This window comes from Sitophilus oryzae, unplaced genomic scaffold (assembly GCF_002938485.1).
Source record: "Sitophilus oryzae breed Bouriz unplaced genomic scaffold, Soryzae_2.0 scaffold_857_pilon_pilon, whole genome shotgun sequence".
Taxonomy (NCBI): Eukaryota; Metazoa; Arthropoda; class Insecta; order Coleoptera; family Curculionidae; genus Sitophilus; species Sitophilus oryzae.
The window spans coordinates 1,210,194-1,232,356 of NW_022147480.1; the positions used below are offsets into that span (position 1 = coordinate 1,210,194).

A 22,163-nucleotide genomic window follows, 5' to 3' on the forward strand; every position below is an offset into this window, starting at 1 on the left:
GACAGAATCTGACGAAGAAAACTGACAATGAAATCGAAACCCTCCAAAATAATATTGAAATAAGATATAGAAAATTTTATTTTTTTTCGTATTATTTATTTTTATTGTTTCAACTAGTAATCACTCAGTACTAATCAAAATTTTAACAAATCAGTGTTTACAGGGTGAAAAATGGTAAATAAAACTGAAAAATTGACAGAGGCAGTCCAAAAAGGACTAGTCAAGAGATGTTTTTGTATATAGTCACTTTCAATTCTTTAATTTTAATTTTAACACAACTATAGCACTTTTTTCATAAAAAAGTTTATAAGTGGGTTTAGTACAAACACTCTGTACATTATAAAAGAAGTTTTGGCAGCAATATAAAATTCAGACGCTATATGGAACTATTATGGTTTCTTCCTGTGATTACAAGGATATATTTTACAGAAAAATTGTGATCATTGTTCAAAATAATACAAAGAAAACAGAAAAGTAATATTTTTGGGTGAAAAATCTTCTTGTAATAGTGTTGCAAACTCAAATGTTTAATAGTCTGTAAAAACTTTTAATGTTTCTCGGAGTTTAAGATAATGATTTATGTATCCTGTTGATATCTTCTGAATAGATTTTAAAAAATATAATGGCTTTATTTTTATAGCGTTGTTTTATTTCTTCCAAATATTCCCAAATTGCAGAAAATAAATTTCGTATGATCAGAAAAAAACGGCCTCAAAGACGAGACCTCGAAAATAGAGCTTGACCTCGCCAGCTAAAATTATCATCAATTGTCATTCCCCAGCCCTCTTTGACGCCGTTTTTTTCGATCGAATAGTATTATCCTTGATTGAGGAAATAAGCCAACCCTATTTTTTTGATCAATGGTACTATTTGCAATAGCTAAATTTTGATTTAATTATGAAAATATTTATGGATTTGCAAAATGTACAGGATGGGTCAAATTCGACGCTTTTAAATGGAAACACCCTTTTCTATAGGAGATAGATAGACAAAAACTAATATCGGTGTCTGGAGCTCAATTTTTATCAAAAACATGATGGTAAAAACTGCATATCAATATCTGTTACCGTTTCGGAGTGTTTTTCAAAAATGTGCATTTTTAATTTTTTTAGAATTATTAATTCTTTAATTAAAAAATTAAAGTTTTTCTTATTTTAAGAGTTATCAATAGAAAAATTGATTTTTTATTTGAGACACCCTCTATATTTTTAATTAACTGAAAACAATTTAAAATTACCTTTCCAAAAATATAGCACACTTGATATTATGTTATAATCCCCTTCGAAATACAGAATATTTAAAAGTTCGCCACTTTTAACTAGTAGGCTTTGGACCCCTTATTGATGACATGCCCTTAATGGAACTCGAAAATATATATTTCCAGCAAGACGCCTCAGAACGCTGAAGTTATCAGCAAATTTTTGTAGCCAATTTCAAAAATAATTGAATACCTAACCAATATCCCAGCCGTTGGCCGTCGAGACCGCCTGACTTAGTGCCCATGGATCTAATCCTATGGATATATTTGCGGAAGAATAAAAGTTTCTTATTCTTCCGTATAATATAGACAAGAATTAAAAATACTTAGCAGTTATTAGAGGGTATCTTTGACCCCCACTGAGTTAATGAATTCCGCGAGAAATGTTCAAAAACGGCCCCGTCTCTCCATAACAGAATACAGTTAATATGTCGAACACCTGTAGCAAAATCTCATGTCTTGGTTTGCTATTTATTGTTATTGTTATTAGATATAGTTTAAATGTGTTGATGTTGAATAAATATATTTTAAATTTTTATAAAATCTTGCATCTCTCATAGCAAATATTATTTTCGTTTTAATTGATGCTCACAGCTAGAATTTTTTTGCATTACAGCCGGTGCCGTTCAAAGCCTACTTATTTAAAGCGGGCGAATTTTTATATACTCTATATCTCGAAGAGGAATCGAGCAAAATATTAAGTGTGTTATATTTTTGGTAAGGTAATTTTAAATTTTTTTCAATAAATTTAAAATATACAGGGTGTCTCATATAAAAAATAAAATTTTCTGTTGATAATTCTTAAATTATTAATTTTTAAAAAAATATACTTAAACCATTAAATTCTACGTAAAAAGATGCTTTAGAAATGTTTTCATAAAAATACAAAATTTTCCATAGCAAAAAAGTTACAGCGATTTGTTAAAAATGCATATTTTTGAAAAACACCCCGTAACTCCGAAACGGTAACAGATATTGATATTCCGTTTTCTCCATCATGTTTTTGACAAAAATTGAGCTCCAGACACCGATATTAGTTTTTCTCTATTTTATTAGGTTATTTCTATTTCCTATAGAAAAGGGCGTTTTCATTTAAAAGCGTCGAATTTGACCCACCCTGTACATAAAGATTTTGTAAAATAAACTGTGAAAAGAAAACAACAAAAAATTAATTTTTGATGAAATTTTATCAAAAAATCAGTTAAATTTATAAGGAATAATTTTTTAACCAAAGTTGCTGCCAGTGAATAAGAAACACATTAATAATAATTAAAGTTAACAAATTAAGATACTTATAAATTCGTTTAACGCCAATTAACCGGCTATACTGGTTCTGAAACAGTTTTAAATGCAAGATATTAATTTTCTTGCATGCCAATTTGTTACTTTACGTTCGCAAACTACATACTATAATATTTTCATTAGCTTAAAAATCGACACACGAAAAATTTGACTAGTATGACGTCTTGTTGCAATAATTGCTCTTTTTCACAGAAAAAAAATATTTTTAAATTAAATAAGAAATCAAAATAATATCTTATATCGATATTATTTCTTCAGGTAGACATCCCTAAAAACGACAGTTTTGACGATGGAGAATCACTTTCTCTGACCGCAGTACACTGCGAGAGACACATTTTCACCTGCATGCCACCAGGTACTAATGTTTAATCCCAGAGACTTTAAAATATTTAGATTTCCAATTGCTTCTGTGTAAGCAAAGTTGATGATGGTGTCCCTCGAATCCATAACGTCACATTAGAAAATTAAGGAGTTTTTTTCTGCTGTTTCCTCATTTTCCCTACAGAATCTGCATTTGCTGCAAAAAAATTTTCTGACCAAGTTTCAAGACTTTTTTTGACATATGAGGAGTTCAGAAGTGAACTGGATCAAGTCCTAGAAGATAATTATGGAGAAAATGAGCGTTAAAGTTTTTTAATGCTACTTAATTATAATAAAACAAGCTGGAAAAGAAAACTTGACAAAATGCTTTATTATAGTTTAAATTGTATAATTTCAAGCTAAAGTAACACAAAATACAACTGTGGCTTTTTTTAAGAATGTTTATTTATACTTTTTTGGACTTGAACCATTTTATCTCTGAAAATCTTTTTATTTCCATTTTATCTCTTTCATAAAATGAAAAATATACGAAATAATATACATGTACTGATTTCTTTCGAAAATCGACAACTATGAAACTATGATCCCTTCCCCGACATATACGATACATTGTGAGATAGAAAATTGTAGAGAGAAACAAGCCCTATAACATTGGATACAACATTTTAATGAACAGTGCTTTCCATAAAATCAATAAAATGAAAAATATACGAAATAATATACATATACTGATTTCTTTCGAAAATCGACAACTATGAAACTATGATCCCTTCCCCGACATATACGATACATTGTGAGATAGAAAATTGTAGAGAGAAACAAGCCCTATAACATTGGATACAACATTTTAATGAACAGTGCTTTCCATAAAATCAATAAAATGAAAAATATACGAAATAATATACATGTACTGATTTCTTTCGAAAATCGACAACTATGAAACTATGATCCCTTCCCCGACATATACGATACATTGTGAGACAGAAAATTGTAGGATTCTACGGAAATCAGGACTTTCAGATTGCACAGAATCCTGCAATCGAGAAGTCTATTTCTTTGAACGTCTATAACTTTAATGGTTTTATCGCAGTAGGCCGGGTCCAATTTCGAAATCGAAATCGCGTCGCCCACTCGATGAACGAACGCGAAGAAGTGTGACAGAAGACACGCGACGTTCGACGTTCTTTTGTCTCTGCCGTCGATCTGTGTTCGATTGTTCGGTGACCTTGTCGCGTCATCTTTGACGTCATCTGTGACACCGCGAGGAATGCGCGAAGACAAGAACATTGATGGGCGTTGATCTCAGTGACGCGAGTGTGTAAGTTGATCAATAAGAAGGAAAATTAAAAGAAAGCCAAGATTGTCGACGCTTGACAACGGTATGAACAATAGACATTCAAGGAAAGGTGGACTAACCGTATACTACTGTATATTAGGCTCTTTTGATCCAGAACAAGGACCCAGCTCAGATGTTAAGCGACGTTAGACGATGCGAGTGGATGGATGGGTGAACGTCTGGAAATTTTATCGTGCTGTCGGTCTGATTCACGCCCACCGGTTCGAGGTCGAATATCTCGTGAGTAAGAGCCGATTTAGACACTCGCCAAGTTGGTAGGCCATTGAAAATGATATGGCTGAAGACCGCGGTTCGGATTCCTCGTAAATAAAGTAGGCTTCGTCCAGATTAGCCTTAGCAGCCGTAAAGGATACGTTAATTTAAGGATGTACTTAAACAGCCGTTAAACGGTAGCCTACTAAAATGCCATTAATAGATATTGTGACGTCGTTCATGTCGGCGGAAAGTAATGCCTAGCCATAAGCATTTTGCAAGAGCACCTGTGGCTCCGTGGCTGAGGCTATAGGTTCGTGAGCGAATGGTCCGGGGTTCAAATCTCACGCTGACCAACACTTTTTTATATTTTTTTTTGCTTATAGCGTATTCTTATTGTATTGGTTTCACTCTTTTTGGTTGGATTGGTTTAGTTATTTGACGGGTCGGTTAGCGTGGTTATTTGGAGGGTGTTAATTCATTGGTTAGTTGGCTATTTGGTGGGGTTGGTTGGTTTTTACTAATTTATATTTGTTTTTTAAAAATTTTTATCAGTGTCGAGGTTAGTTGCGTTGGTTAAGTTGGTTATTTGGTGGGTTGGATAACTTTGGTTGGTCCTTATATAATTCCTATATTTCATAAAGCCGTCAAGTGCGTCACATCAACGACGTCATACCTATTAACGGCAGTTTAAGTACAGCCTTAATTTAAAGTATGTTTTTTTACTTTGTTTTGGACCGACATATACAAGCAAAATAGAATAAATAGAAATATAATCCTTTTTTTACAATTTTGAAGACACCATTCAATTTTGAAGACACCAAACTTTTTAATAAATAAGTGTCGGGCTAACATATTTATCTATTTACATTTGGTTTGTTAATCTTTGGTATCTACTTTTGTTTTATAAAGGGTGTCCCAGAAATAAGTGCAAGTTTTTTAACTGGTAGTATAGTTCAACCCCAGACGCACGCCTATGAGGTTTCTTACGTGAAAAAAATTTTTTGAAAATTTTTTTGAATTTTTTGAAAATTTTTTTGAATTTTTTTTTTGGTTTTTAGTTAAAAACCATAATTTCTTGATAATATGGCTACATAGGTATTAGATTGAATTTACAAGTAAGAAAACCCAGAAAAGATCCAGTGGATGGTTCTCAAAATTTTATCAAAAAAACCTTTTTTTTGGAAGTTTTCAAAGTAAAATAACTCCGTTATTTTGGACATATTTGAAAAACGATAGAGAGAAAATGTGTTTCTTTTATCTCTTAAAATACTTGCACTTGCGATCTACCACCCCTTAAAATACTTATTTCTGGGACACACTGTATAATAAGGTTTTTATTTGTATACAAGGTGGTCTGAACTGTATTCTGGAATCTTCGGCAGCATATTCTACAGAGAAAAATAAGTAGAAATGTTCGTATAAATGTATGTCCTAATGCTTAGTTTCGGAGATACAGGGTGTAGAAGTTTTATTTATATTTCGATTTTTATTTCTGTAGTAATAACGTCAAGTAGTAACGTCAATATTTGGATGAAAATTTGTGTCTGGGTGATTTTTGACATGAGAAATTTGATGTTGGAGTTTAAGTTTCCGGAATTCGGATTCCACCCTGTATAAAATGGTTTTGTTGCAACAAATGACCAATATAGAATACCATACTATATGAATACATTTTGCTCTATTCCTTAAGGGACTCTTATCCCTTAAGGGACTCTGGTAAGTCCGACCAACGGACTTACCAGACGGTCACTCGTCCAAACGCTTACTTCAGTAAACGTCGCTTCACTCTTGTAATTTAACCGGAATCGGTGTTTTGACGCAGTTAAATCGACACTTAGAAGAAATTGAAGATAGTGCGCGTATAACAGAGAAGAAAGCGTACAACGACGACCAACAAGCAATATGCAAATAAAGAAAGTTGAGGAGATTTGTTTAAGAAAAAGCGACCTGTTTGGGAAAAATCTCAACTGAGCGTAAGTAATTTGCGGTTTCGAGTCGTGACCGTTGTCACGCTATCTAAAGAGCAAACAACAATTTAGGTGATATTTATGACAATAAGCATGTAATGAATTTAGTCATGGGGAAATGCCGAGAGATTGAAATAATATACCCGTCGCTAAAATTAACAAATATTTAACATTAAATCGGAGATTTTACATTTTTTAAGTTATGCCATCAATTTTATTAATTTCAATTATTTTTTATTTTAATTTATACTATAAGTGTCTTAGTTCTTTCATCTTTTTATTTTATATTTTGTCTAATGTTTTTATACAGCAATGTGTTTCATTTTTTTATCATTATTCAGAGGCTCTTTTGTGTCGAATCCTCTTTTATCGCAGACTTTGCAGTAAAGTCTTCTTTGACACAGGTTGAGTTTGATCAGGTAGCACTTGACAGCCATATGTCCTGTCAAGGACCTGTCATAAAAATCAATCTTTTTTATACAGGGTTGTTCACCACATACGACACAGAGTATTGTAGCTAAACGATTAGATTTCTACAAATTGTTGTACAAGTTTTGGATTCGTTTGAAGGATTATTAGAGCTACAATTTAAAAATAATTTTACAAGATACAGAGTGTCCCAAATAAGTAAATAATATTATAGTTGAATTTTTTTAAATAGAATACCCTGTATATTATTCTATTTTTAGATTCTACGATAGAAATAAAGGTAAATTAATTATTAAGGTTTATCACATTTAAACCTTACCGTTTTTGAAATATTTTCAATTTTGTGAAATTGCAGTAAAAAATTTAAGGCTCCATTTCTCCAAGGGTATCAAAGATTTTAATACTAAATATTTACTGAAGATTATCTATTGATCAGATGATATGTTGCAATAATAAAAATTATACTACATTATACAGAGTGTCAAAAATTTATATTAAATAATTACTAGCTTTAAACGGCAATAACTTCTTTAATTTAAATGGAACACCTTGTATATTTAATGCGAATCAGACGCACAATTTAATTGTCTATCAAATTGTATTATATCATCTTTTACCTATCTCTCTTCGAAAAACAGAAAAAAATATTTCTTTTGTAGATTTTCTCAAATAACTCGAAATCTGTTAGAGATATCGGAAAACGGTTTTCAGCATTCAATTCTACGGTTTTTGATAAAATCGACAGGGGGGTACCGAGGAATGTTTTCGAAAAAAATTGGAAAATCGATTTTGCTTATTTCGTAATATGTTGTAGCGCTGAATGTGTACTTTACAAAAACGGTATCGTTTTTGAGATTCACACCTTTTGTTCCAGAGATATTTGGTGTTAAATGTTTCGAAAAACAGAAAAAATATTTCTTTTGTAGATTTTCTCAAATAACTTGAATTCTTAAAGATGTAACAAATTTTCAAAGAGCGCAGATACTAATAATGTCGATATAGTTCGCTTATTTCATTAAAAAATAAAAAAAAAGTTTAAATATTTTTTGTTAAAGAGAACCAATTAATATGATCCCTGTATTCAAACTACATTGACCGTTTACATTGATTAATAATTCCTCCAAATACTAAAAAACGGAATTTTCGTATATTTTCTCAAATCATTCAATGGAATTATAAAAAAATCGAACAAAATAAAGGAATCGCGATCAAGTTTAAGTAGTGTTCGTTGGTGGTTGCACAATCGGATCTCGATCGACCTCCAGCGCCGGCAGCTAATTTAAAAAGGAACGTCCAAGGCCAACGGTCGGTACTGCTGTAGTACTCTACGTCCGCAAAGCGCGGCCGCTTGTTGTTGTTCTGTGGCCGGTCAGATTCGCTGACCTTTAATTCGTCTAATGGCAGTACTAAATTCAGTGCTTAAGGCTACCTCCCGCTATTATTTCTTTAGGTCTCGATTCCTGCTTTCAAGGAGCCATCAACTGACAGAACAACATTTTGTTAATAATAAATAATATACCTACTAAACCTACTATCATATATAATTCGTAAATACAGAGTACCTATAATGATACCTATAAGATAAGAAAACAATAGAAGAGCTTATTCAGGTAAGCTCATCAATATATGCTCAGGCAGTCAGGCGGCACTTGGGGCGCTTATGAGCCCAAAGGTATTGTCGAGACTCGTCTGGGAATGCCTAGGTGAACTGGGAGCTCTGGCACGAAGGAACAGAATTAAATTATTCTGGGTACCGGGCCACAGCGGCATCCAAGGCATCGAAAAAGCCGATGAGCTAGCTAGGCAGGGATCATCGGCATCCTATCTTGGTCCAGAGCCAATACTGGGAATACCCAAATGTATGGCCCGTAGTGCACTAAAACTCTGGGTCAGGGAAAAGCACAATGTCCATTGGAGAAACAGACAGGGGAAGTTATTGTTTTTGATAAGTTATCTAATAACTTATCAAAAAGGTGAAAACGGTGTCCCGTACAGTTTTTCACGTAGAATGCAGTGACGTAACTATTTTGTGGTGTGTTGTTGCATAATCGACGAATTTCCAAAATCGCGTAGACGAACCATCGCATCGACGAAACGAATGGACGAAGGAAGAAAACGAAGGGACGAAGGAACGAAGTGAAGGGACGAAGTGAAGTAACGAAGCGAAGGGACGAAGTAGCGAAGTGTGAGTATGGGGCTTTACAACCATTGCTTTTTTGTCAGTAAAGCAAATTTGATTTGTTAGTAAAATACCGCTGACAAATTGGTTTCTGTTGAATGGTGTTTAAAAAAGTAACAATTTTATTTTGTAGGTTCTCTTCTATTGGCAAAATACCCTAGTGTTGCATTGTTACCTATTTAGTTTTAATTTAAAAATAGATGAAGTTTTTCTTAAATTACTTAAAATTGTCTTTTCCAAAATTGTTCAAATTTGACATGTGTATTCAGTATATGCAGACATTTAAAAGACCTTTGTACGACTTGGCTCAACAGGGGAACCAATATTTGAACAGTTCAAAATTTACATGGGATTTTCTATGTTCCCAACGACGATGTACCACCCGATAGACTATATTGAAATCAAAAGATAACAAACAAATAATACTGTATTGGAAATAGTAAAAAATCTTCGCACTATCAACTAAATAGTATTCCACCTGTAAAGAACCAAGCCTGTGTACTGCATTTCCCGTAATAACAACCTTATAAAGCCTACTTTAATAAATTAACCTAATTACTAAAATAAACGAAGCAAATGTGGTACGACGTTTGAATAAACAGTACTTTATTACATAAAGTCCGAGCGGGATTGTTCACGCTCTGCCGGACACCAGTCACGTCAAGAACGTGAAAAAATCACTCGGATAGTGTCAGGGTGGGCGTCTTAATGCTTGAGCAATCATGGAAGGCTACGGTCGACAGTTATTTTATGGAAATTTGCTTCTAACTGACAACGAAACCAAGTATGACTTGGTATATAAATTCTAAGTGATTATACCTCATACTCGTGACTGGGCGACGATATCAAGACATGTCTTCAAGCGCACACTTTCTTTGTATTCAATATGAATAACGTAATATTACAAAACTTGTGACACAGTCTAAGAATCAGCGTCTAAAACGACTGATTTGGCATTGTGTCCCCTGGTTTGAGTTATAACTCTTTATACAGAGTCAGGGCTTCGATAAAAGCCAGTATAAGTCATTATAATTTAGTCATATAGTATAAGTCATTATAATTTAGTTTCATTTTTTTAGTCAATAAATTATTATTAAGTCATATCTTGGCAACAGAAGGCAGCTTGTGAGGATTGATACGTCTATGTCTTCTTGTAAGCCTATAGAATGTGGTGTCCCTCAGGGTTCAGTACTTGGCCCTATTTTGTTTCTGGTGTTTATCAACGACATTGCAAATCTAGACATTAGCGGTAAAATCTGCCTCTTTGCGGACGATACTAGTTTCACTTGGAGTGGCCCAGATGTTGCGGCACTATATGATACTATATCCAGTGTCTTACGCACCATTAAATCTTGGTGCGATTCTAATCTCCTATGCCTCAACCTATCAAAAACTAAAGTTTTGTCGTATAAAAGTACTATACAACCTTTTGTACTTAATAACACCACTATTTACGTCGTGGGCTCTGTGAAATTCTTAGGACTTGTTGTAGACAACTCGTTAAAATGGGACTTTCACATCGAAGCTCTATCAAAGAAACTAAGCGCTGCCTGTTTTACGCTAAGATCAGTTCTAAGGAACTTAACTTTTCAACCTCTAGAATAGCCTATTATGCCCTTTTTGTGTCACATCTTCGTTATGCCCTTCCGTTCTGGGGTACTTGCTGCGCAACAAAATTTGATCGTATTTTCAGACTTCAAAAGAGAGCAGTTCGATATTTATTGGGACTGAACAGTAGAACTCACTGCCAGAATTTCTTTATAAATTTCAAAATACTGACTCTTCCTTCTTTATTCATTTTTGAATCCGTTTGCTTAATCCGCAAGCAAATATCTGCTATTCCCGAAAGGCCATCTCATAACTATCCACTTAGGAATGCGGAGCACGATCTTTATCTGCCAACCCCGAGCTCAGAACTAGTTAATGCTTCAATATTGTACAATGCCAAAAAATGCACAATCATCTGCCTGAATATCAAGTCGCTTTTATTCTTTCCCGCATTTCGCAAAGCTCTGAAAGCATACTTACTGGAGAGTACTATATGTCGTAAACCGCTTTTTGCTGATTTTAATTAAGAACATTGTTTTTTGTTTGTTAATATGTTTGTTAACCTGTTTGTTTATTTGTAATGTGTGTTTGTTTGTTTGTTTGTTTGTTTGTTTATTTGTTTGTTTGATTGTTTGTTTGTTTGTTAGTTTGTTTGTTTGTTTGTTTAGTATTATCTCTGTTATCATTTGCCTGTTTATCAAGTCTTTGTTCTTTCCCGTTTCGTTTGTTTGTGTTTGTTTTGTGAGTTTGTTTGTTTGATGAAGCCGTTTGTTTTTTGTTTGTTTGCGTTTGTTTGTTTGTTTGTTTGTTTGTTTGTTTGTTTGTTGTTTGTTTGTTTGTTTGTTTGTTTGTTTGTTTGTTTGTTTGTTTGTTTGTTGTTTGTTTGTTTGTTTGTTTGTTTGTTTGTTTGTTTGTTTGTTTGTTTGTTTGTTTGTTTGTTTGTTTGTTTGTTTGTTTGTTTGTTTGTTTGTTTGTTTGTTTGTTTGTTTGTTTGTTTGTTTGTTTGTTGTTTGTTTGTTTGTTTGTTTGTTTGTTTGTTTGTTTGTTTGTTTGTTTGTTTGTTTGTTTGTTTGTTTGTTTGTTTGTTTGTTTGTTTGTTTGTTTGTTTGTTTGTTTGTTTGTTTGTTTGTTTGTTTGTTTGTTTGTTTGTTTGTTTGTTTGTTTGTTTGTTTGTTTGTTTGTTTGTTTGTTTGTTTGTTTGTTTGTTTGTTTGTTTGTTTGTTTGTTTGTTTGTTTGTTTGTTTGTTTGTTTGTTTGTTTGTTTGTTTGTTTGTTTGTTTGTACCTTAGACGGTTTTACAGACGTTAGTTCTCCATCTCCAATATCACTCGTACCAAAGTTTATGGCACGAATAGTGATGTAAAGGGTAATATTACCGCGGTAATATTACCGGTAATTCTGGTACTATTACGTAATATTACTGCAAGATTGGTATCATCGGAAATATTGCTTTTTTCCGCTCTATTCTTTTTCATTTGCCCAGCTCTAAAATGGCTATGTTGGCTCTGGACATATTTTAAATTTACCATCATCAAGGGCCACAACCGAAAGAACCTATTACATCGATGGATTTGTTCATCGGTCAAGAAGAAACAGACTTACCGTGGAAAGGACCGGAAAACATAGTTATATTGTCCATAATTATAATTTACTAAATGGAGAAGAACATCCAAAAATGGTAGAAGCTGCTGAGACAGAAATGGAAAAAGATGAAGATATCTATTTCGAAGTAATAGACTTCTTGACTCGTTTAACGATATTGACGTAAAATGATTTTTGGAAAACGGATTGACTTTAGGGTGTAGAGGTTCGATAAGAAGGGATTTTTCGAAATTCGAATTCTAAGGGGGTGAAACCACCCCTCAAATATTAGAGTATTTTTTATTTAAAAACCGGTGAGTTTTTTGGAAAAACTCTTAAACACGTATATTTTATTTGTTATTTTGTTTTACATATTCTAAGATTTTTTAAAAACTTATACAGGGTGTTTCATAAAATATGACAATTGAGTAATCATGATTCTGCTTAAACTGCTTGACGTTTAAAGCTGATTGTTGGCAAACGGATTGATTGTGGGGTATAGAGGTTCGATAAGGAGGGGTTTCTCGAATATCAAATTCCAAGAGGGTGAAAACGCCCCTCAAATATTACAATATTTGTTATTTAAAAAATGGTTAGTCTTTCGGGAAAACGCTTGGACACGCATAATTTATTTTGTTTTTTACATATTTTGAAATTTTTTAAAAAATTATACAGGATGTTCCAAAAAATTGGGTAATTGATTAACCACGATTCTGCTTAAACTGCTTGACGTAAAAAGCTTATTTTTGGCAAACGGATTTTTCGAAAGTAAAATTGCAACAAGATGAAACTACCCCACAAATATTACTAAGTTATATAATAATATCGCCATATTGTTTTTTTTTTCATGCTGACATGAATATGAGAAAATTTTATCCAGTTTGTGTGTTAATGGAAATTCTTGCTTTGCTTTATCATCACCATTACAAATGATTAATTCGATGCGAACGAAGTGGCGGGTACACGCTAGTTTTAATATAAAACAATTTTTTTATGAGAATAATGATAAAAATAAGCAGAAAGATACGATTATCACTGAGCGTTATAAAATCCCATGGTCACCGTTCACCTAGAAGCGCAATCAAGTAAAACGCTGCCTGCGATGAGCTCGAACACAATTAATATTAAAGCGTATGATTTGCCGGCAACGTAGGTACCTACCTAAGGCCATATAATTATATTATTTTTCTCGTATTACCTTAATTGTGTTAGCCTTTAGACTGATAGCAAGAAGGTCTGAAGGTTTCGCGGTAAATTGTTAGTTAGCCGTCCTCAAGATTAGAAACGTCGCCATAGGAATTTCCTCCGTTATTTTTTTGAAATTTTGTTTATTAATGTTCGTAGGATTTTCATGTTTTCATTTCATTTGTATTATTTTCATAATACCATACGGTACAAAAGCGACGTCACAGTAGCGTTTGAAATTGTTCTGCTTCCCCAGTGGAATCCGACTTAAAGCAGAACTCAAGAACCTGGAAGACTCCATTCGTAACCTGAATTAATAAAACCGCGTATACAGGGTGGCCCATCGAAAACGTTCCGCAAGGCATAACGGCCAGGGTATTTTTTTTTTTCAGAAAATTCAAAAACACGTCAATTTTGTTTGTGAGGGGGACAATTTTTGTCACAAAAATGATTGCAGAATCCTCAACCCTCTAAGCGGGGGTGTCATCCCCCAATTTTTTTCAAATGGGAAGGGGGGTCAAGTGGTACCGCATTGAGAAGGGCTTTCTATTCTCTATACTTTCCCGCTTCGTTTTTGAAAATCGGTCGAGGCATTGAGAAAATATGAAGGATTGAAATTTGAAAAGTTTATTTAAACATTTATCAGAGTAAATGATAAGGATAAATTCCTTCGACCAATTTGCTGGTTTTTTCTTATTATTTCTAGATATTTACGCATTTTTTCACTTGCCACAAGGATGAACGATCAGGTTAGGTAGAGTGTACTTTCTTTTTGAAAGGTGTAGTTAATCGGCACAACTGTCGGTACTGGTCTGAGGACAACCGCAGGGTTTTTCACGGAGTGCACACACAAAACCCTAAGAAATTAAACGTGTGGGCTCGTATTTATAGAAATTCTATTGTGAGTCCTTTTTTTCTTCCTGGAAATCTAACAGATGATATGTACTTGGATTTACTAGAAAATACCATCGACCCAGCCCTAACTGACATCATAGAGAACAATCCTGGATACGTTGAAGCGGAACTAATATTTCAACATGACGGTGCACCTCCACATTACTCTCAAAATGTGCGTAATTATTTAAACAATAACTTTCCCGTTCGGTGGATAGGACGAAGGGGTGCAATTGAGTGGCCTCCCCGTCACCCGACTTGACTCCTTTAAACTTTTTTCTATTGGGACACATAAAAAGTAAAGTGTATAACACTCCACCCGCCTCATTAGAAGACCTGCGGAGACGAATTATTGATGTTTGTTGCGAAGTGACCCCGCAAGTTCTTCAGAATGTTCTAGAACGGGTTGAAAATAATTTGTATTACTGTATGGAGGTTGACGGGCAACATTTTCAGCATTTTCTTCATTAATAAGATAAGTTTAATTAATTCAATTTATGCGTTTTTTGCAAAAAAAGTACTTTTCAAATTTCAGTCTTTCATATTTTCAAAATGACTCGACCGATTTTTAAAAACGAAGCGGGGAAATATAAAGAATAGAAAGCTCTTTTCATTGCGACGCCACTTGACCCCCCCTTCCCATTTGAAAAAAAGTTGAGGGATGACACCCCCCGCTTAGAGGGTTGAAGATTTTGCAATCATTTTGGAGCAAAAGTTGTCCCCCTCACAAACAAAATTGACGTTTTTTTGGATTTTCGAAAAAAATACCCTGGCTGTTATGCCTTGCGGAACGTTTTCGATGGGCCACCCTGTAAATATACCGCGTAAAACGAGGAACTCCTCTATTTCCCTCAAAGAAAGGCATCCATTTTCAACATCTATACTAATATATAAAATCCTTAAGTGACTGACATACTGATTAATCACGATCCTGCTCAAACCACTCAACGTAAGAAGCTCAATTTTGGCATACAGGTTGATTCTAGGGTGTAGAGGTTCGATAAGAAGGATTTTTTCGAAATTCCAGTTCCAAGAGGGTGAAACCGCCCCTCAAATATTACAATATTTTTTATTTAAAAACGGCCAAGTTTCCGAAAAAACGCTTAACCACGTATATTTTATTTTGTTTTTTTACATATTTTAAGATTTTATAAAAATGTATACAGGGTGTTTCGAAAAATCTGGTCATTGATTAATCACGATCCTGCTTAAAGCGCTTGACGTAAAAAGCTGATTTTTGGAACACAGATTGACTTTAGGATGTATAGAGGTTCGATAAGAAGGGATTTTTCGAAACTCGAATTCTAAAGGGGTGAAACTATCCCTCAAATATTAAAATATTTTTTATTTAAAAACCAGTGAGTTTTTCGGAAAAACTCTTAAACACATATATTTTATTTTGTTGTTTGACATATTTTAAGATTTTTTATAAATTTATACAGGGTGTTTCATAAAATATGACCATTGAGTAATCACGATTCTGCTTAAACTGCTTGACGTTTAAAGCTGATTTTTGGCAAACGGATTGACTGTGGGGTGTAGAGGTTCAATAAGGAGGGGTTTCTCGAATCTCAAATTCCAAGAGGGTGAAAACGCCCCTCAAATATTACAATATTTGTTATTTAAAAAACGGTTAGTCTTTCGGGAAAACGCTTGGACAAGCATAATTTATTTGGGTTTTTTACATATTTTGAAATTTTTTAAAAAATCATACAGGGTGTTCCAAAGAGTTGGGTAATTTCTTAACCACGATTCTGCTTAAACTGCTTGACATAAGAAGCTTATTTTTGGCAAACGGATTTTTCGAAAGTCAAATTCCAACGAGATGAAGCTACCCCTCAAATATTACCAATATAATAATATCGCCATATTGTTTTTTCTCATGCTGACATAAATGTGAGAAAATTTTATCTAGTTCGTATGTTAATGGAAATTCTTGCTTTGCTTTATCATCACTATGGCGCGGATTCTAGGCAAAATGCTTTTTTAGTTGGGTCCAGGCAAATAAAAAAAACTTTTACAAAAATGCGTTTTAGAAAAAACTAAGTATTTTGAGATCTATTTGCTTTTGCCTAAATGCCTAAGCTGACTTCATACGCCTAAACCGAATTTTAGCGCCTATAAATTTTTAAAAAAATACCTAAAATAGGCAAGCACTGTGAGTATTACGTCGATATCGATATCGAAAGAGCAGGTGCGCATTTTTAATGAAAAAATACTCGCCAATATGAAATATGAATCGATGTTTTCCCAAAAATCCAATATTTAACATAATTGTATTAATATTAATACACGCGTTTATAACGTTCAAATATATGTATAATAAATCAAAAAATAAAACATTACAGACAGGTTATAATATTATGAAAAATAGGATTATTTAATTTAAACAAAAACCTTTAAAGTTTTAAATACCTACCTATTTAGTTTACAAATGTAAGAAAATTCCTTTATTTGAGAAAGAAAAAATAGGTTGATGTTACTCGTAATTTTGATATTAACGTTATTTTAAATACTTATATAAAAAATAATATAGTCAAAAAAATACTTTACCATAGCAACTGATAAAATTGCCTTATATCTATCAAAAATAGTAGATAAAATAGTACTTTATCCGCAAGGGTAGATTAAATGACACTTTAAGAGCGAGGATAGGTTAAAAACTTTATTTCTTCTCGCACGTTTTTTAAATGCTTCCATTTTGAAAATTTTTGTATTCCTTTTCATAAGTTATTCGGGATTTAAATGGAAGTAGTTTGGATATGGCGTTTGTCGCCTCAGCCTGAATATCTGTTGGTAACTTACTTATTTCGTTTTGAACCATTTCTGGCTCTAATTCAATCAGCAATCGACACGAAAGAGAATTAAAAAATATTGACTCAAAACTGACAACTAAAGAGGCAGCTTTATTTATATATTTGTCAAATTACATAGAAACCAACGCCAACCCAGCACATTATTTTTTCTACTCTTAATATATTCCTTGAAATAATAATTTCTGTATATTTTTTAAAACGTAACTCGCTATGAAAAAAAATTGTTTTATACACGACAATAAAATTGCATTATCGACGACTGAAAAGATTCAGGAGCGATGAAATCGCGAATGTATTAATTTCGGGAGTGCTATATTCGGATTTGTGTTATATCAAAGCTCATTTCAAGGTGCTGACGGATAGTATATAAAACTGGAAACATTCGGCTTACCACTGACTGAATCAATTAAAATACTTGATGAAGTTGAAAAGTGCTTGAAGAAAGCTCCAGGAGCAGTGGCCCTAATACGAAAAATGCAAAAATATTTGCCAAAAAAATCCAGGTGCTTCTAAGGTACGTACAATTTCAAAAGCCTTGGATGGGGATCCAGCTAACATCGATTAACCCGGTGACTTGTCTATTTTCAAGTACTGCCCTACAACAAGTTGCGACGTGGAAAGGTCCTTCTCGTCATATAAACTGATTTTAACCGATAGAAGATTTGGAAAAACACTTGGTTTGTTATGCAAATTCAGTGTTTCAACAACAAAATTGAATTTCCATGAAACTTTGTATGTTTTAGGCTCTTCACATTTGTTTTGATTTAAGAGTTATTTTGAATTAATAAAATAATTTACTACTATGTACATGTTAGTTTGTCAAAATGAAGCATTTTTAGCTATTTGCCTAAACTTGCCTGAAACTAAAATTTTACAGCCTTAAAGTATTGCCTTTTTTCAAGTTTTTAACGTCCTAAAATCCGAGCTTTAATCATCACCATTACAAATGATTAATTCGACGCGAACGAAGTCGCTGGTACACGCTAGTAATATAACAAATCTCTAAAATTAAATTTAATATACCACAACGGTTATTCATAAAACAATTAAACCTTGAGCAGAATAATTAAAAAAGAAGAATTATTTTCGTATAATTATGCCTGCGGATAAGTGCGGATAGGACCAACTAGAGTGAATGTCTGTCATTTAAATCGCTGGCGCGAGAAACGTATAATGGCTGTAAGGTGACAGCGACGTTATTATAATAATTATTGCAAATATTCTCAAAATTATGACAGGCTAAGTACGTGTAGACGTTTAAATTAGCGGTGTAATTTTTAAGTTTGCCTTCAAGATATTTTAACAAGCGCTAATATGTCACTGACTGTGCAAGATTCGAAGAAAATATGATTGTTTGAATCATTACTAGTCATCTAATTAAATCTATGTATATAAAACTATTATCATTGCTTCTGTATTATTGTACAGGGTGGGTCAAATTCGACGCTTTTAAATGGAAACACCCTTTTCTATAGGAAATAGACAAAACTAATATCGGTGTCTGGAGCTTAATTTTGCCAAAAACATGATAGTGAAAACCGCATATCGGTATCTGTTACCGTTTCAGAGTTACGGGGTGTTTATCAAAAATATGCATTTTTAACAAATCGCTGTAACTTTTTTGCTATGGAAAATTTTGAATTTTATGAAAACTTTTCCAAAACACCTTTTACGTAGAATTTAATGGTTTAAGTATAATTTTTTAAAATTAATAATTTAAGAATTATCAACATAATATTTGATTTCTTATATGGGACACCCTGTATATTTTAATTTATTGAAAAGAATTTAAAATTACCTTTCCAAAAGTATAACATGCTTGATATTTTGCTCGATTCCTCTTCGAGATATAGAGTATATAAAAATTCGCCCGCTTTAAATAAGTAGGCTTTGAACGGCACCGGCTGTAATGCAAAAAAAATTCTAGCTGTGAGCATCAATTAAAACGAAAATAATATTTGCTATGAGAGATGCAGAATTTTATAACAATTTAAAATATATTTAACCAACATCAACACATTTAAACTATATCTAATAACAATACAAATAAATAGCAAACCAAGACATGAGATTTTGCTACAGGTGTTCGACATATCGACCGTCTGCTGTTATGGACCGACGCGACGGGGCCGTTTTTGAACATTTCTCGCGGAATTCATTAACTCAGTTGGGGTGAAAGATACCCTCTCATAACTGCTAAGTATTTCTAATTCTTGTCTAGAATATTTTTCTAATTCTTGCGGAAGAATAAGCAACCTTTATTCTTCCGCAAATATATCCATAGGATTAGATCCATGGGCACTAAGTCAGGCGTCCTCGACGGCCAACGGCTGGGATCTTGGTTAGCTATTCAATTATTCTTGAAATTGGCTGCAAAAATTTGCTGATAACTTCAGCGTCCTGAGGCGGTGCGTTGTCTTGCTGGAAAACTATGTTTTCGAATTCCATTAAGAGTATATCATCAATAAAGGGTCCTAAGCCTACTAGTTAAAAGTGGCGAACTTTTAAATATTCTATATTTTGAAGGGAGTTATAACAAAATATCAAGTGTGCTATATTTTTGGAAAGGTAATTTTAAATTCTTTTCAGTTAATTAAAAATATAGAGGGTGTCCCAAATAAAAAATCAAATTTACTGTTGATTACTCTTAAATTATTAATTTTAAAAAAATTATACTTAAACCATTAAATTCTACATAAAAAGGTGCTTTGGAAATGTTTTCATAAAAATACAAAATTTTCCATAGCAAAAAAGTTACAGCGACTTGTTAAAAATGCACATTTTTGAAAAACACCCCGTAACTCCGAAACGGTAACAGATATTGATGTGCGGTTTTCACAATCATGTTTTTAATGAAAATTGAGCTCCAGATACCGATATTAGTTTTCGTCTATCTCCTATAGAAAAGGGTGTTTCCATTTAAAAGCGTCGAATTTGACCCACCCTGTACAGGGTGTCCCACTAAGAATAGCTCTCGGTTGTATCTCGTAACGTCAAATTGTTATTATACAGAGTTCACAACATTTTGATAGTCTTAGCAGCGTTTTTATCTTTTGATTGCTTTTGCATGCCAACAACTTCAACTACTTCAAATAATAAAGGCATTTTGAAAAAGCAATTAAAAGATAAAAAAACGCTGCTAAAACTGAAAAAGAAAAATGTTGATTTAATTACAATTTGACGTTTATACTATTACGCGAAAAGCAACTTTTTTCCAAAGCCTACCATGACTTCACTGAATCATCGTTTCTTGTTCACTGTTATTAATATCTTAATTATTACATATTAATACTTCTGATATTATGGTATTCTGGTATTTCGTCGATTTTAAAATTTTAAACTAACTGTTTCTATCTTATTTTTTGTTAGAATGGGCATAATCAAGAGGGCTACTGATACCGTACTGTAACAATAAGGTAATTAAGGGCTTATTTTTTGGTATTTATTATAATTTTGCTAATATCTTTGGTTTGAAAGAAGATATCAAGATGCGGTTTGATTAATAACATGCATTTTACAAATCAAAAATTTGAAAAAAAAACGAATATTGTGAAATTGTTTTAATTTTTCCTGGATTTATTTGAAAATTCGCCATCTTATATAAAGGAAAATGTAACGATGATCAAATAGCTCTTATTCATATCTCAGTTACCGATATATGGGTAGACATCCCCAAATTTCGGACAGCCTGTATAGTGCAAACTGTTAGCATTTATTTAATGGCATCTTTATCAAATGTCACAATTGTTGATATAAAATATTCCTTTTAAAATGCCGAACTCACTGTATTTGAATAAAATATAACACATTGTTGCAGTGGCAAAATACCCATATAGGATTTTTTAGGACATAGATATAGACATTTTTGAAAATATAACATACATATTGTTTAAAATAATGTTTAATTATGTTTATTCCATATTTGAACTACAAACTACCAACCCCATACCATTTTTTATTATTCTTATTTTCACTGGTGCCGGTGTAAGGCCAAGTAGTGACAAATCTGGCCAGTACGGAGGCTATAAAATCAATCAAAATCACTGACAGGGAATTCTACTGAGTAGGTTACAAAATGACTCACGCACTATACGTAATTTGAATTTTAATCAAAAAATATCTACCCACGTCCACTTTATATTTAATTATTTTCTTGTTTTTTTAAACAAGACACAGGATGTAGAAAAAGCTACACAAAGTACTTTTGATGCCGTTCATTCTAAAAACAAAGAGCAAATTAATTAAAATTTAAAAATACAAATGCAATTATCAATTGATTCCGGTTACTTATCCATATGCAAGGTCGAGCTACAGTGAAGACCTGAAACCAACGCTGCCACATTGTTTAAAAGTAATAAGAAAGGTTCTATAAATTTAATATAACAAGATATGATACAATATTTTATGTTGGTTATATACCGTATGATAGTAATTAAAAAAAAGGCGTCCAGTTGGCTTGGAAATGACGATCGATGACATTTCCCATATAATTTTACATATAAAATGACAGCGATCTTCATTTCATAGCCATTGCTGACGCCGTTTTTATTCGATCATACGGTATTAATTGGCCTAGGATAATAAGTAAAAAAGTTCATATAAATGTGTCCTGAAATGCTTAGTTTCGAAGATACAGGGTGTAGAAGTTTCATTTTTATTTCGATTTTTTCCAAATAATTTCTAAAGTAACGTCAATATTTGGATCAAAATTGGTATCTAGGAGTTTTTTGATATGAGAAATTTGATTTTGATGCCAATATGACTCCTACTAGTAGAGGGCACCACCTACATGTTTTTTAACTGGTTTGAAGTGTAATAAATTTTGTTCGTACCTGTATAAAAACTACAGAGCAAAAAATATACATCTCTGTGTCTTTTTACGTAAAAAAAAGTTATTACTCTTCAAAACAGTTAAAACACATGTAGGTGGCGTCCTCTACAAATAGGAGTCATACTGACATCAAAATCAAATTTATCATATCAAAAAACTGCCAGACACCAATTTTTATTCAAATATTGACGTTACTTCAGAAATGATTTGGAAAAAATCGTAATAAAAATTAAACTTCTACACCCTGTATTTCCGAGACTAACCATTTTTAATAAGAACTTTTTTACTTATTTTTATCTG

General features: G+C 32.8%; 1 protein-coding gene across 1 annotated transcript in view; it reads left to right on the plus strand.

The window, feature by feature from the left end:
• The first annotated feature begins 6,272 nt into the window (after positions 1 to 6,272).
• LOC115889888 (dual oxidase maturation factor 1) overlaps positions 6,273 to 22,163 on the plus strand; it is an 84,493-nt gene continuing 68,602 nt past the window's right edge. Inside the window, exon 1 of the mRNA XM_030909979.1 lies at positions 6,273 to 6,406. The gene's annotated coding sequence lies outside the window, so the exon portion shown is untranslated. The remainder of the gene's footprint in view (positions 6,407 to 22,163) is intronic.